The 15,580-nt window shown below is 44.1% G+C and overlaps 1 protein-coding gene across 23 annotated transcripts in view; it reads right to left on the minus strand.

Moving 5' to 3' along the window:
• ADGRL3 (adhesion G protein-coupled receptor L3) overlaps nucleotides 1–13,883 on the minus strand; it is an 882,914-nt gene extending 869,031 nt beyond the window's left edge. For all 23 annotated transcript variants that reach the window (XM_056111479.1, XM_056111470.1, XM_056111466.1 and 20 more), the window contains exon 1: nucleotides 13,418–13,883. The gene's annotated coding sequence lies outside the window, so the exon portion shown is untranslated. The remainder of the gene's footprint in view (nucleotides 1–13,417) is intronic.
• Between the last annotated feature and the right edge of the window lie 1,697 nt (nucleotides 13,884–15,580).

A 15,580-nucleotide genomic window follows, 5' to 3' on the forward strand; every position in this document is an offset into this window, starting at 1 on the left:
GAAGTAAAAAAATGGGATTCCAATCTACCAGAAATATACCTTAAGTATAAATCTTATGCCTAACAGCAGAAGCCACAAAGATGCTAAAGTAAAACTGTTAGTTCCTCTGACCAAAGAATAAATGAACTAAATCAAAATTTGTAGATACTAACATTACTGAACAAATGATATTCTAAAGGTAAAAATGGACCTGTGGTTTTTCTCTCCATAATAAACTTCTAAATGCCTTATATTTTGTACCTAACTTATTTTTATGGAAAGATCTAATCCTACAATTAGAATAAAATAAGTTCATGTTCACTGTTATTCTGTTTAGCTCTTTTCTAGCCTCTCTCTTTCTACAACAATCTTTTTTTACTCTAAATGTATCTACTTGACAATTTACTCTTAATTTCAGGCATAAATTTTGCAGAAGCCCAAACCAAGGCCACAGATTTCCTTGTTCTATAAGAGGATTGCTAATCTGATGTTTTAGATTAATAGAGACAAAAGTGAAGAAAACAATATTTATGAGGATGTAAAATGGATGGTGAATTCTTAACTCATCATAAATCAATTTCATTCTGTTTTATTGTTTTCATTCTGTTCCATTTTTTTATTTATTCATTTAGGTTTGGGGGCCACACCGACATATGCTCAGATCTTACTCCTGGATCTGAACTCACCAAGTCACTCTTGGCAGACTTGGAGAACATATGTGGTTCCTGAGATCAAAGCTGCATGGGCAAGCAAGGAAAGCCTCACACACAAGGTAATCAACCGACTTACTGTGCCATCATTACAATCTATTCATTTGGTTTTAAACTCTCACTGCCACTGTCCTCCCATTGTTCATCGATTTGCTCAAGCGGGACCAGCAATGTCTCCATTGTAAGACTTGTTGCTACTGTTTTTGGCATATCGAATATGTCACGGGTAGCATGCCGGGCTCTCCGGAGGGGCAGAGGAATCGAACCTGGATCAGCCGGGTTGGCTGCATGCAAGGCAAATGCCCTACCCACTGTGCTATCGTCCCAGCCCTTTCATTTTAATATTATGTTAAATTCAATGGTATTAAACAAAGATCTCCATAAATTTTAAGAGTTAGAAAATTTAATATTTTTTACTATCCTACTCATCTCAACTTTCCTACATTGATACATATTAGTTAGTAATTTGGAAGGTGGAGACTGACCACTCTTAGCAATGATCAGGGTCCACTGCTTGCTCTGTGCTTAGAGATCACTCCGAGCAATGCTTGGGGGAACTGTATTTCCCACCAGGAATCAAACCAGGTCAACCATGTCCAACTCAAGCACTCTACCCATTATACCATCTCTCTGGCCCCTGAGCTTAGAAATTATTAAGAATTACGTTAGTAAACTACTAAGTTGATTAACTGTATATAACACGACCTTAGAATCTACTATTTATGATAGATGAAAGCAATGATTAAAAAGGAGTTTCCAAAATGTTATAAAGATATGTTTTACACAATCTTGCCTGTCAATCATTTTAAACTGTAGTAAAAGTCAAGCATCAGCTATTTACTCTTTGTTGGAATAACTGCATTTAAATAAAATTTGTACAACAGAAATTATGAAAGAATGCCATACCTTTGCACTATCTATCCTACAAAATATTACATGACACATGAGTAAAGAGGAAATACAACAGTAAAGCCACATGAAACATCTCTGATAAAATAGATTCATTTTTTTAAAAAAGGGATGACAGTTTAAACGGGGGGTCGGGGGAAATTATAAAAACTGTATATAGTTTATTCTCAATTATACAAACATATATACATAAAATGCATATTTATATAAATTGAAATAGATAACCAATAGTGTAATTTGTGAACATAATGCTAAACTGCTATACAGTATTGTGATTTCTGTTTTGAATTTATATAACTAATTTTAAAGTATTCAACATAAGTATACTATAATCAAAAGTCCTTTAATATAAAATCATTTAGGATGTAGAATAAGATGAACTGGGAGAAATAAATGGAATAAATAAAATTCAGCTCTTACTGATATCCGTGTAAAAATCAAAACCATACATAAACAATACATATTGGAATAGTGCAAAAATCTCAGAATAACATCAATGGAGATAGTGTAGCAGGAAATGATGTAACACAAGACTACTAAAACAAAGCAGATGAACTAACACAGCATCCTCTAACAAAGACACTATTGAGTTTTCGTGCATACAAGTTCACTCATTTGTAATAATGAAGGTCAATTTTTCATTCATAAACCTAAAGCTTTCTTTCCCATCCCATTATTTTTTGTTGTTGCTCTACCTCAAGACCCTTCATATTCAAGGAATAAAACACACGTACACACCACTGTAATCTCACAATCATCCATTATTCAAGAAAGGTCTCATTGAATAAATGTCTGCTCAGAGGCTCTAAGCAAATTTCATTTCTGAACACTACTGTCTGCAGCCCAGCGGGCTATTTCACCAAGATAAGATCACACATTTAATCAAATGCGCCAAAAAAATAAAAGAAGAAAGAAAAAAAAGAAAAAAAACAGAAAGTAAAAGAATAAAATACTTCCAAAGTTTGCTTGATAGTGTCAAATTAAAAAGACAATGTCGACACCCTACTAATTTTAAGCCTCTTTCTTCTTTAAGGATATGTAATGATAACAAAAGTACATGGAAGTTCTTCTAATTAAAGTGTCTACTAACCTTTAAAATTCTATTAACTTCCTATGTTCCCAGCAATGTGGTCTTGGTACTTAAAAGTTAAAAATCAGGGTGCTAGAGAAAGTACAGTAGTAGGATACTTGCCTTTCGACAAGAACTCCGTATGGTACCCAGAGCAGCAGGAGTAATCCCTGAGCACAAAGCCAGGATAGGCGCTAAGTACCAAAGGATATGTTCCGAGAATCAAACAAACAAATAATTCAACAAAAATTTCCATTTGAGCACAGAAATTTAAAGCAAGTAATTTCCAAGTGCCATTCTTAGACGAATATTACTCTGAAGAGTTTTCTTTCAATTGATCAAGTGTCAGCATTAAATACTGTACACATTCTAGCTTTTAGAATAAGAGGACCATATTAGATGCCTCTCATCTGCATAACAGTATTACTGGATATGCTGAAGTATACTTTTACTGGATTCTTTAAACAGCTAATAAAGTTATCCACACCAAATTATTGTGAAATCTCCTATTTTAATATACTTTGAATGATCTTTCTCAAAACATCAGGTTTACTTGAATAAACATATTCCCATCAAGAACACAGAAAATGAGTATACTACCAAGACTCAATAAGATATTGCAAACAGATGATCGCATCACATCCACAAACCCACTTTTTTCTACTTTTACCTCTATTTGTATTTTATGCTGGAGCGTTAGCAACAGCGGGTAGGGCATTTGCTTTGAATGCAGCCAACCGGGTTCGACTCCTCTGTCTCTCTCAGAGAGTGCAGCAAGCTATCGATAGTATCCCGCCAGCACGGCAGAGCCTAGCAAGTTCCCTGTGGCATATTCGATATGTCAAAAACAGTACCAACAAGTCTCACAATGGAGACGGTACTGGTGCCCGCTCAAGCAAATGGATAAACAATGGGAGGTCAGTGCTACAGCCCTTGTATTTTATGCTGTGTTTATTCCCAGGCTATGAGTTTTCCTTCTTCCATTTTCTTATGGTATAACATTTTCTTCCTACAATTTCCACTTCTGCCTTAAGAACAGTTTCTTTCCTTTACACTAATGAAATGATCCTTAATGTGACTGCTGAAGCTTATCCATGAGTTTACTGACAATTTACTGAGTTCAACTGCATCTAGTGGTGTCTTTCCTCACCTGGATACAGATGAAAAGATATAGTATACTTAACTTGGACCCGCAACATGATTCTCTGTAGATGAAGCTTAAGTATTAGAAAAAGAAAATCAAACACACAACAAAACAAAGAGAACTTTATGTGTCCCTGCATCTGTTTCTTATGTGCACTGGCCATCAAAGAACAGCAACTGACAAATGGACATCACATTATGGAAATTCATTCATTACTTATATAAAGTGACATCTTTCAGATATTATCTGGCTTCCCAACAGGCCCAGCATTGACTTCTCCTGCAATTTTCTAATTGTCCTTGACTCTAAAAAATCTGAATCCTTAATTTGCATATTCTCTTGGTTTGCTAATTCAGCAAAATAGGGGAAAGTCTTCCAAATTCCTTTAGGCTACTTACAGGAAGCAAGTAAACCTGTTTTAACAGTTTTCCTAATGTTTGCTCCGCTTTCATTAACAGGGGAACAACGCAGTGGCCATTCAAGCCTTTGCCAGAGAACAAGATTCCCTTCCCTAATAGTGTCTTCACTTCTTCAAGAGAGCGATGTCTTCCACAGAGGAATAGCAATTCCAAGAGCAGCTAATATCAGAGTGATCTAAAGTTGTGTATCTACAAAGAATGCTGCAAACCACTGGCACAAATTTCTAGCGGTATTCAAGACACGTTCTTGTCTGAGGTCAGATTAAAACTCCATCCTTTCGGTGTTTGGAGGATCCTCCCAGGAGGGGAGATGCATGTCGAAAGTAGACTATGGACTGAACATGTTTGCCACTCAATGCCTCTTTTGCAGACCACAACACCCAAAAGGAGAGAGAGAACACAGGGGATTGCCCTGCGACAGAGGCAGGGGAGGATGGGGGGATGGGGGTGGGGGGATATTATCCATGGTGGTGGAAAATGGGCACTGGTGGAGGGATGGGTATCTGATCATTGTATAATCGAAACCCAAGCACAAAAAATTGTAAATCTACAACTGTACCTCATGGTGTTTCACTATTAATAAAAAAAAAAAACTCCATCCTTTTCCAAGATTCTTTTTTCTTCTTTTAACTTTTATTGTAGGGGGGCAGGGCACTGTTAGGTGAGGGGGATATCACACTCATTGTTTCTCAGGAACTATATGTGCTACCACAGATCAAACCGGGGTTGACCACATGCGAGGTAAATGCCTTATTCCTTGTATTATGTCTATGGCCGTCCCCCAAGATTTGGGGGGCATGAGAAATACAACACATCAATATAACGGAATTAACTCTGGCCTAAAACTAGTTGGGGTTGGTTCTGCAATTGAAAAAATGAAATAATGGATATACCCCATCTACTAATTCTTATAAATTGAACACAAAGCAGATGATGATAACTGTGATTCTATTATAAAATATACACCATTCTTGAAAAACTGTAAGATAATATTTGAATGTCATACATAAGGGGAAAATTGAAATTTAACTGAGTCTATCTTAATCCCCCCAAATACTGTATATTATTTTAAGGGAAAATGATGGTTGCCTAAGAGCTTCTTTCAAAGTTAACAACAGTTAATAATATGATTAGAACTCATTACACAGATTCAATTGAATGGTTGGAGAAGCCAATATAAAAGAAAGGAAGTCCATAGATATGCACATGCTTCAATTTAACACAAAGCTTTTCTCAATAGACTCTTTGTCCACTCCTTAAAGTCATGATCAGTATTCTGAGTCAAGGTTCAAACAACAAACAACCATCAGTCACTGACAAATCAAGAACACTGAAAATCTTTTCAAAACATCAACAACAACAAACATAAATACAAACCATTGAGCCCTTCCATTCCTGCCAGAAAAAAACAATCTCACACAAAAAAAATATGACCAATGATCAAGAACATTTCCTCTATCCAAAAGCACTGGGAAGAGTCTTCAAGAGAGAAAAGGGAGAAGGGGCAACAAACCAAACCAAAGCAAAACGGAGGCAGTAGAAAACCCTCAACCAGGGTCAGCTGTCAATAGAATGCATCTTAGTATTCAGGTTACCCACCCATGCAGAACATCAAAAACTGGGCTTGAGTTTGTCCCCTATTCTTCCAGGCTTGGGCAACTGTGGAGCCACTGGGGATGCCTTGAATAGTAACATGCTCTGCCTCTGCGGGACACATCAACACCAACACAAGCTGATCAAACAGAAAGGGGTGTCGCTTCTACTTGGCTTTCATTTTCTAGAGTCATACTTTAGAACACTTAAGTCGGGCACAATTTAGCGAAGTCAGCTGTCCAACATGCAGCTTACTTCATTCATTTTTACTACCTACCATATTGTGTGCTCTTTCTGTTTCAACATAAATGCTGGAAAATTATGGTAAAGGCAGACATTTTAATGGCTTTTGTTTCAGTCGATTGCCACTGATATGCAGATGTTAATTCTAAAATTTGGAGTTATTTATCATCCATTCAATATTTCTTGTCTTTAAAGCAATTTAGGGATCTAAATTTGAGGGATTCATCTGCATTTACAGCAGTCTTATGAGGAATAGAAAGTGTAGGTTATAAATCTTTGAAAAATAAAGGAATATTTAAATCTTGGAAGTTTATGACGTCTTGATTTGGTTACAACATTGTGAAAATTCTGAATGCAGTTAAAATTTAAAGAGCTGCTGATGTGATGTGAAAAAGATGATCAAGAATTTAATTTAAAATGTCTTAAGTTAAACTGCTACTTTCATTTTATACCTGATTTAAAGTCAGTCTTCACACACAGCATTTGGTGGCTGTCAAAAAATTTTCCCTTTGAAGAGTATGATTTTTTTTGGTGAGTTAGTAACAGAACATAGCGTTTTAAGAGGATGAAGAAGATCCCAGAAACAGGGATATAAAAGATGAACAAAAGAGAGAGGCAAAAAGGTTTGGTGAGATAAAAAGAGATGCAACCTTAGCTGCTTGAGTAAACACTACTGATTTTCATAGTTCATCAAGAACTCTCTGATGAAGAAAATGACATTTAATTTAGTTAAATTTTCTTAATTATGGCACTTAAGGGCATTTCTAACAATAACATGACTGATAAAAAGTACTATTCACTAAATGCTCTCTCTATCAGATACTTGTTGGTTTATTTCCCCACAAAGCAGACTCAACTACTTCTGCATTACAGAGATGACAGATCTATAAGTTGTAGAATTGGGATTGCATTCAAATGTTTTTTATTCCAAATGCCATTTCTAGGAAGCACATAAGTGGGGACATTTCCCAGTTATGCCCAACTCAGGAGCATAATTTAGTTTCTACATCACAAAGTCAAGATTTACCAAAGTGCTAGAGAAGATAAGAGCAAAAACACTAAGGTCATTGTGATAAGCCTCGCTCACCAATTAGAATGAGCAATGGACGCACATTTTGAAAAGCGCCCATAATTCATAAATGTATCTATAATTTAAAGTTTTTCAGTAAATGGCAAAGCATTATTCAGAAACATTCTCCAGTTAAACTTCAGTATCTAGTAAGACTAATGTACTCCTTCAGGCTTATCACAACTCACAAAGTGAACCCTGGTGTATAATTACCCCAAAGATGCGAGTCACTGCAAATGATGTTGTGATGCTTAGATAGTGATAAGCACACTAACACTGTAGTGAGTCATCCTGGTTATCACCTCAGAAAACTGATTTCTTCCCTAATAATTCCTAAGATACAAGATATTCAATTAGGGCCTTTGAAATGTGGTTTTAATAGAGCATTCATACTCTCTATACAAATTTAAATTTAGCCCAAGTGAAGAAAGGTGCTTTATTAATCCTTATTACAAAAAAAAAAATTCCAATATAATTCTGTGTGTTTTAAATTGGAAGGCTAAAAGAAAGCCAAGATATAGTCTGAAGTAATGAGGTGAGACATAATTGCTTATCAGATTCACATGAGTAATTGATGTTTCCTAGATCCCTCGTGAGACCTGGAAAATAATAATCATGATAATAAAAATAACAACAGCAAATAACTGCGTTACTATTATGTCTCAGGAACTATTTCTGCCAACTATTTTGGCTTTAATTTTCCTACTAACTTTTCAACTAACTTTTCACCCACATTAGGCAAAACTGTCATATCCCTTAAAATGTCAAGAAATTATTAAATTAATTCACTTTATCTTGCCAGAGTCAAATGATAGGCAAACACTACCTAAAATCCTTTCATTCACACCACACCATTCTGCCTCTCTAAGTAATCAAACTATCAACATCTAAAGCCAAGATTTGAAATATTCTCACTAGCTCTTTGCTGCTGTCAACAGATCAGGCTTGAGAACAGCAACACAAAAGTTTCTGCATCACTAACTGTGGGCCAAACCTTAAAAGAATCTTTCTACTTGCAAATGATGATTGTCCAATAATTAATAAATTAGACAATCTACCTAGGTAGGGGTAAAGCGTAAAGTGTTCACTGTCTTTCTCTTCACGGATCCATTAAATGATCAGACAAGATGAGATTTCTCAGCCAGGGAGGCATAACTTGGAAAATCCAACATCGCTGGTTATCAGATTTTACAGGTCTTGGACATTCTTGAAAATTGATGATGTAAAAAATAACTCTTGATGTAAAACAACTCTTAGGATGTTGCTTATGGTTATATATTACTAAATAAAATAAGAAAAATCAAGAACGCAGGGACACATGTCAAATTCCAACAGAGTAATGATGTCATATACCAGGAACCTTCTGGAAAACACTGCATGATTGTTGAAGAATGAGTCTCAGGCCGGAGATATCATGCAGTGGGTGAAGCGCAGGCACTGCATGTGGCTGACCTGGGTTCAATCCCCGGCAACACAGGTATGCTCCCCTAAGCCCCACCAGGAGTGATTCCTCCCATGAAGCCAGGAGAAAACCCTGAAAACTGCCAGGTATGCTAACCCACCACTCTCACCCAACCCCCACACACCCAAAATAGCAACAACAACAACAACAAAACAACAACAACAACAACAAAGAATGAAACTAAAAAGCAAATAACATCTCAGCATTTAAAATGAGACTGCTTTCTCAACAGAAATCCACTGAAAGGGTTATCAGGACATGCTGGTTTGCCCAGAACACAGACAGAGAAGAAAAGCTTGTCTGCAGGACAAAATAACAAGTACCAGACAGAAAAATATTCAGCTGGGTGATCTAATTTTCCATCCCAAAAGTAATTTTCATGATAAATAGCAATGCTATCAACAGTTTTCCAGTAAACTCTTGAATAATATTAACAAAATGTTTTCTTCTAATATGTACATATGAAACTAAATTCTTATTTTATGTGCCAATAAGACAAAAACTATATACAAATTCTTAAGGTACCCAGAATAATTAATGATAAAATGCGGGAATAACTTTGCTCTCTAAGGCATACAGAAATTTTCAATGAGTAAGATGGCCTTTTGAAATAAATATACTTTGTACTTATGAATGCATAGCCCTAAAGGAAAAATTCGACCTAATACAGTGATAGAGTAATTCTGCTGGGCCACACAGAATCTTAGGACTCACCAATGTTTTCTAGAGACATGCTCACACTACTTTCTCAGTCTGACCAATACACATCAATACCAAATTCCAAATGAAAAATTTGGAGTTTTCTCTTTATTAATCAACTATTCCTTAACAACATCCACATTCTCTCTCGCTATCTCTCAAAAGAAATGTCAGGAGGACTTTACATACATGAATGTTTTGCTTTATATTTTATTATAAAATAAGCTACGCTATAAGGAAATGTATTTGCATGAAAGAAAAAAACATAAATGTAATTGCAATCTTAGTGTAATATGTCCTTAAAGGCAAACAAATGCTAAATTACCATATTGCTTCAGTGTTTAGAGTTCCTCTCCATGAGAGCAAATGGGAATTTTGCATGTAATGCAAATCTAAGAAATCAAAGGAAAAATAGCCATCTGCAGAACTTAAGGAAAGATCATCTCCCTTTAATCCAACTACTCTACTCATTCACACCACAGTAAATCAAAGCTGCGTAACAATTCTCAAAATCTCCCTGTGTTTTTAAATAAAGAAATCACCATCAGTTTTAGTTGCTGATTTATAAATTTAAAAGAAAAGTCTCCTCTCACTGTAACTGCCCCTCCTATTTGGCAAGCCTCTTCAAAGGGAGTTTCAATCAACAAAGTGACCCAGACCAAATCTAGAAACAACTCGGTTACCCTTTAATGGACTGCCTTGAATTCTTCTAATTATATAACCTTTTTTAAACTTCTCTCTCTATAACCAAGGAACTATAATCCTTGGTTACAGTTCACCAAGTAATCAAAGGCGAATCAAGTCAGCATGGATTTGCCTTTCCTAATTACTGGTAACAATGCCCAGCACAGTAGCCAGAACAAGCGGACCTTGTACTCTATTCATCTTCATGGAACGAAGTATCTAAATCTCCAAAGGTAAGAAGATCCTCATTAAGAATGGCATTTCTGCAAGACCTCCCATTTATATTTCTGATGACTGCTCTCAATCTGAAAGATAATAACACCACCAGGCAACTTGAAATGAGACATCAAAAGGCATTTACCATTAGGACAAAACCCAGCCTATTTTAGGGTTCTTCAGGCAAGGGATGCCTGATGATGTAGGCCAGTATGTCCAACTAAAAAATGCAAGTTGCTCACGTAAGCCTTTACAATCAGTCCTCCAGCCCCTATAGAACCAAGTCTATAGAAATAGTCTGCTCAACCATATATAAAAAATTCACTGACCTGCTTCATACATATACCTGAAGTGAATTTTTAATGGAAAGGAAAGACTATGGGATGGCATTCAATTGCTCTGACACATTCACCTTTAGCTACAGACAGCACAATACACTGACAGACACAGTTCTAATGACATCAGGACCTGTGGAATGTATGACTGCTAGGAAGCACATGCTGCTAAGAAACAAAGAACAGATCTGATCAAATTTTCTAATGGATGGGCCGGGAATCACTGGGATTAGATCTTAAAGAAGGAGAGGACCACTATGCTTTCATCTTCAGAGAGATTTGGAAGTATAAAGACTTTAACACATAACCTCTAGAAATTAATATATAGATATAGATATATATGAGGCCAAATTCTCAGTTCTGATAATTCTCTAACTTCTCTCTTAAGATGATCATCATTAGCAATCTCTATCATGAAAGCAGAGCTCAATCACAATTAGGAGCCAATAATTGGGGAACCTAATCTTTCTCAAGAGGCCAAGATATTAAAAAAGAAGAGAGAGAAAAAGTAGTGATAGTCCTAGAAACAACGTATTGTTATTATTTACAGTACCACACTAATAAAGGGAGAAGAGCATAGCCATCTAGAGCAAAAGCAATCGTAGCTAACCTGACAACTATTTAAAGTAAAAATAAGTATCAAGTTTCAACTTTTTTAACTGCTCCTCTTCATAGTTTTTATGCTAGCTTTAGTTTTAAAAAAAAATCCTGAGGCAAAACTAAAAGATACTTCAATCCAGGCGTGTCTTTTTTTACTCCTACACCAACTACCGGGAAACCTATAAAAGAACAAGCAATTCTAGCTGAAATTTATATAGAGACGAACCGGGTACCAGAATTTCAGATCACTTAGTTTCATATACAATTCGATAAATACACCAAGAAGATCTAGCAGACTCCGTTAAGCCGCGTGGGGAAATAAAGGCACGTTTTTCCGATGAAAAATTATTACCAAGTCAGAGTGGCTTGGTCGGTTCTACAGTGACATTCTTTAAGTAGTGTTGACAGCCCATATGACACTGAGATCAGGCGACCGCCTATTTACTTAAGTGCAAATCACTGAAGAATTTGCCCTTCCTTCCAAGAGTCGCCTTCTCCTCACTTCCCCAGCAGCTGGCTGCAAGACGGGTAAAATCAGGGGTGCAAGAAGGTTGAGACTTCCTCAGGAGTAAGCCACCCAGAAAAGTAAACACCCCAGACGCCACGAAGCTTGGCACGAACGCAGACTGTGGCAGGGCTCTTGGCACGGTTGTTTACAATGTGGTCTAAGGACCGCAGCCGGGGATGGCACACAGGGACAGGAGGAGACACCCAGAGGTGGCCCTCTCGCTCCGAGTTCGCCCAATTGCTGCGTTCGCTGGAGCCATCAATAAGGCAGCGCTCACAGCTATGATGAGCACGGCTGGGAGCATTTCCAAGGGATGGGGGGTTGCGGCCGGCGGGAGCGGGGTGAGGGGTGGGGGGGTGCACGCTCCCTCGATCCCCATCAGCACCAACGTGGGGTGCGTCGGCCGCTGCACCAGAGACTCCCGCGCCTCCCGCGTCTCTCGGAGCCGCTCCTCGCTGGGGACGCCGCGACGCCGGGAGGCATCCTTGCAGCCCCCTCGGGGGCCCCCGTGGCCTCCTCAAACCAGCTTTTCCAGTTAAGCGGATCCCGGGAGATTTGGAGCCGCGAGCTCAGCTTCAGTACCGGGAGCCTGCCGTGCCCGTAGCTCCCTCCCCGCCGTGCCCAGCGCGCCCACGGTGACCCCGTTGCCAACTCACCCAGGTGCCCGAAGTAGCCCCCCCAACCCCGCAGACACACACACACACACACACACACACACACACACACACACACACATGCACACGCACACACACACGCACACGCACACACACAGGGCACGCCTCGTCCCACCCTACTCAGCCCACCCGGCGCAGATACGGTCTAGCCCGTCCTGCCCTGCCCGGGAGCCCCGAGGAGCGAGCGGAGGCAGGGGCGCGGCGACACCGGCTCTCCGCTGCGGCCCGAGCTCCCCCTTGACCACGACAGCTCCGGGGGGGCGCCCGTCTTCCTACCTGTAACCTAGCTGCTCAGGGCCACCAACGTCCTGCCCGCCCCAGCCCGCCGGCGCGGTCCCCGGATTCCTGCACCGCCGCCCCCCGCGCCGTGCCGACTCCCAACGATCCCGTCGCCCGGGCCACCCACGAAAGTGGCCGCTTTCTCCAGCCCAAACCGCCCGAACAAAGCCGAGGCGGGCAGATCTCCACCAAACTGCCGCCACGGGGGTGGGGGCACACACCACGGGCGGGCTGCGGGGCAACAGCGCGCCTCACCGATTCGGGGGCGCGACCTGGGCAAACGGGGCCACCAGGGATGCTTCAAGCAGGCGTCTGGGGGGAGGGTGCGAGGAGAATGCGGTGGGCTCTCTTCAAGGACCCCAACAGTCCCCGAATCCAGCTCCTCACCCAGTCCCTGTCTGTCCTCCGGCACGCTCCCGCCACCAACAGCTCCCAGCTCCGGCCCGTCCGAGAGAAGGCGCCCCCTGGTCGGTTTTCCGTCCCCCCGCAGGGGATGACACCCGGGTGAGAAAGAAGGGACCATTCCCGGGTGGACCCCCGTTCCCGTTCTCCAGCGTCGGTGCGACTGCCGGCCGGTGGGTGCTCTCGAGCTCCTCTCTTCTGCATCCCTCCCGGGCGCCCAAGAGAAGGGAAAATCTCGAACCCGGGTCCACTCCTCAGCGCCCACCCGCCAGGAGGCTCCCTTCCCGCCCCGCAGCACGATCGAAGGAGCGTGTGTGCAGCCGAGGGTGCGACGGGCTGGGTGCGTGTGCTCGCTCGCAGCCCGGCCCGCGGACGCCGCCGGCGCCCGGGCCACCACTATTACCAAGAGTCGGAATAAATTACCTTTCGTAACCGCCGCTCCCGGAGATCGTCCCATCAGTGGCTCAACAACCTGCCACTGGGGGTAGTTTTCAACCATCCAGTCACCGAGCCCGGGAGGGTGGAGGGGGTGTGGGGGGGCGGGGGGCAGCAAACGACCCCACTGGCCCCAGCGAAGACACCCGGGCCACACGCGTCCACGGAGGATGAGAACCACAGCGCAGAGGAGGCAGCAGGAGGGTGGAGACCCCGGCCAAGGAAACAAACAACAAAAAGTCTCGCCTTCCCCCTTTCTTCTGCTACACGGCCATGGAGAAAGGGGAAGGGGGGTGGGGGGGATGCTTGTCTTCCTTTACGTTTCCTCGCTTCCCGCACACCAAGCGGGGGGTTGGGGAGGGGGGTGCCCAAAAACGGAGCACGGGGAGAGGAGGGTTCAAATGTCTCTCGCAGTCCACAGTTGCACAACTTCGGAGTCAGGCTCGGTCTCCAGCAGCAGCAGCAGCACCAGCAGCACCAGCAGCACCAGCAGCCCAGGGACCCGGGCGGCAGCGATTAACATGCGGCAGTGCTCGCCGGGGCTGCTCCTCTTCCTCCCGCTGCCGCCGCCGCCGCCGCCGCTCGGGGAGAGACGCTGCCGAAGAGCCCCCCGATCTTCCAGCATCCCCCCGAGCCGGTCTTTTATATCCAGTGGTCCCACCCCACCCACCCCCCGGCTCTGGCTTTTTTCTTCTTCTTCCTCGTTCTCCTCTTTCCGGCTAGGAGCGGGAGCGAAGGAATAGGTAGGGGGAGCCGCAGGAGCTAGGGGTGGCTGCTCGTCGGCGAAGCCCTCCTCCTTCTCCTCTTTCTCCTCCTCCTCCGCCTCCTCCTCGGGAGGCTCTCCCCCGGCCGCGGGGCTCCTCTCGCACCCACCACCTTCCCCGCGAGCCGGCGCGAGGGCCGCGCAAACTCCTTTTCGGGGGCCGCGCGGGAGCGCGCGGGCGCCGCGTTCCGGGGGTCGCGGAGCTCCGAGCCCGGGGGGCGGCCGCTCAGCTCGCCGCCGGCCGGCCCGGGCCGCCGCGGGCATGCGGGAGCTTCATCGCGCGGCCGCGCCGCCTCGGGGGCCGCTGCCTTGTCTCCGAGTCCCCGCGATCGAGCCGGGCACCGGCGCTCTCCGGACGCGCTCCCGCGGCGCGCAGCCCCGGCCGAGCCCCCCGTGCGGCCCGCGCGCTCGCGCGCGCGCGCGCACACACACCCGAGCGGGGACGGAGGCGAGCGAGAAGAAAGAAACGGGAGGGGGGCGAGTCACTGGCGGCGGCGGCCGCGAGCGGTCCGAGGACAGGCGGTGGCGGTGGCGGTGACGGCGGCGGCGGAGCCCAGCCGGTCCGGGAGCGGCAGCTGCATCCCCGCGCCCGGGAGCGGGGGCGCGCGGCGCGGTGCGGGCCGGCAGCCGGCCGAGGCTCCGAGAGCGGGCGGAGCGCGGGCGCGCCGGGACCCGGGCCGAGGCCGGAATGAGCCGCGGGCGGGGGGGAGCGCTGGGAGTCGGGGAGGGGGCTCGCGCCCGGGACCGGGGGGCGGCCGGCAAAACCCGGATCTGGAGTCCGGCGGGTTCGGGGCCGCGTGGGCTCCACCTAGCAGCTTCACGATCGCTGGAGGTAGGAAGGAGAGGACAGCTACTGAGGCTTCCCTTGCAGGGCGTCAAACAAAGAGTACCTCCAGGAGGCTGCCTCCCTCCCACTGTTCCTCCTCCCTTCTCTCTCTCTCTCTCTCTCTCTCTCTCTCTCTCTCTCTCTCTCTCTCTCTCTCTCTCTCTCTCTCTCTCCCTCTCTCTCCCTCCCCTTCTACCCCCCCAGCTCCTTGCCCCTGCTTCTTCACGCTCCCCTTTTCTCTCTTCTTTCTTCCCCCCCTTCTCCCGTCCCCCTTTATCTCCTTTTTCTTTCTCGTCCCAGGTAAGTAAAGAAGATCACATTGAACGCCCTGCCTGCATCCCTTCTTCCATGTGCCGATCATTCCATATTTTCATTAGGCAGTGACCAAAACCCAATTGCGTTGCCAACCTTTGGTCCATTTTGTGTTCCTGCAAGTTTAGGTTCCTCCCAGGTGCGAGTTGATTGCAGACTTCAAACTGTCCTCCCAGCATCACGGTGGGGATGGAATGATTTTAGTCCACCACATCAATCAAAATGACCGTGGTGTATCTAGAACTCTAAA

This window comes from Sorex fumeus, unplaced genomic scaffold (assembly GCF_029834395.1).
Source record: "Sorex fumeus unplaced genomic scaffold, SorFum_2.1 ptg000013l, whole genome shotgun sequence".
Taxonomy (NCBI): Eukaryota; Metazoa; Chordata; class Mammalia; order Eulipotyphla; family Soricidae; genus Sorex; species Sorex fumeus.